Source organism: Dipodomys ordii, unplaced genomic scaffold, assembly GCF_000151885.1.
Source record: "Dipodomys ordii isolate 6190 unplaced genomic scaffold, Dord_2.0 Scaffold292, whole genome shotgun sequence".
Taxonomy (NCBI): domain Eukaryota; kingdom Metazoa; phylum Chordata; class Mammalia; order Rodentia; family Heteromyidae; genus Dipodomys; species Dipodomys ordii.
In genome coordinates, this window is record NW_012267508.1 from 7,142 (window position 1) to 9,028 (window position 1,887).

Sequence of the window (1,887 nt, forward strand, 5' to 3'; positions counted from 1 at the left end):
TATTTTCTGTTAATATTGTTTAGTAACACATAAGACTTGACTCTTCTGTGGATTTGTCTTTAGTGGAGACTTTAATGCTCTACTTGATTCAGGAATGTTTCTTCTCCCGTAAGAAGGCTTTATGCTTTACCAGTCCACCTATCATGTTCTGACCAGGAACCTCTAGGGTAAAATCACACAGGTTTTTTTCTGACTCTCTCATTTGTCTTCTCTCCAGGCCATGGTTCCAGAATCTTTATTCATTGTCAACAGCAAGAAAGATGAAAGGATCTCTGATGAGATTCTTTTATTTCTCACTCTGTTTGACATACCAGGTTATGAACCTAACTGTGTCCCAGATTGAAAAACAGAAAAAAAAATAGATTCATGTCTCAGACTGGCTCTGTCCGGACGATGGAGGACACCTAGTGGAGGAACTGGAATAGGTGGGGAGATGGCAAACAGACAACTCACACACAAGAGGAGTGAGTGCTGAGTGCGATTTATTGCAGAGGATAACAAGCTTTTATAGCAAAAGTGTCCATGAGAAAGGGCAAAAGGTTACACAATCTTGCTGCAAGGCTTTGTTCTTGGGTGGTCACCAGCTGGTCTCCTGATCTTGTTTTTTGGATGATGAGCTATGACGATAGGCACTTGTTTTTGGCTTTACCTCTAGTTTTAAGAAATACAATGGGTTTTGATGTTTATCACCAATTAACCATTAACCAGAGCATATGGGCAAGGTGCTGAACAGAAAGGCATGAACTCTAGTACTTCATACTTACTTTTGTTTAGTTTTGTACTTTATACGTTTCAAATCTTTTCTAAGCAATTGTACTTAGAGGGTTCCCAATTTGTGGCCAAAAATCATGATATTCAGTATACATAGTTAAATCTGGTCATATATCAAATTTAAGCTCATAGTGTCTTTTTTGTAACCCTTTCACATCATCATTTACTCTTCACCATAGAGGCCTTAACTGTCTCATAAGATCTTTCTTGTTCCTGCTTTAATAGTAAGCACCAAGGAGACCTAGATCTAGCGAGTCTCTCAGAAAATGGAAGAGACAAATAGGAAGTTCTTTCTCCTAAGTAGTTTTTCCAACGGTTGCCATTCTTATCATACACACCAGTTAAAGGTTGTGGATCTGGGGGAAGTCTTTGGGGTCCTGTAGATAATGGAGGATCCCACCATTTTCCTCTGATAAGCCATTGCCACCTTCCATCTATCAACTTTTTAGGAATTTTATTTAGCTTTTGGTCTAAATATCCTCTACATCATTCTTATCTACAAGATATCTATATGAGTCTATTGTATATGCTTTAGGATTAAAGGAAAGTCTCCAGTAGCCATACACCCTTTCTGCTCTGTGCCCACAGCTTCTTATAAATCTCTTACAAACAGTTCCTTCTGCTGAAGTGACCTCATGAAACCCCCAATACTTTTATATTTACTTATGACTTGTCTACTAGCCTCCACAAGAGGGGCTTTCAGGGTAGCATTTAACTCTGGTGAGTTAGTCATATTCTCAGGACACTCATCGGATGTTGGAGTCGTCAGTACTTTTAAGAAAGAGCCTTGAATAAGGGAACGTTGAGCAGGAGTAAGTACAATGAGCAGCAGGAACAGTAAAAGATTAATAGGCACTCCTATACAGTGAAGAAAAGAAAAACAGGAACAGAAACACATCTTTCCCAGGGGCTTGCCAGCCTTTCCAGGAGGTAGGCCTCTTTGAAGCCCCATTCTCTGAGGTAGACTTCGGTGAAGTCCCATTCTCTGAGATAGGTCTCTTTGAAGCCCCATTCTCTAAGGTAGACTTCGGTGAAGTCCCATTCTCAGAGATAGGCTTCTGTGAAGCTCCATTCTCACGTCTAAAAGCAGGTTTCCCATGCTAAGCAGACTCCATC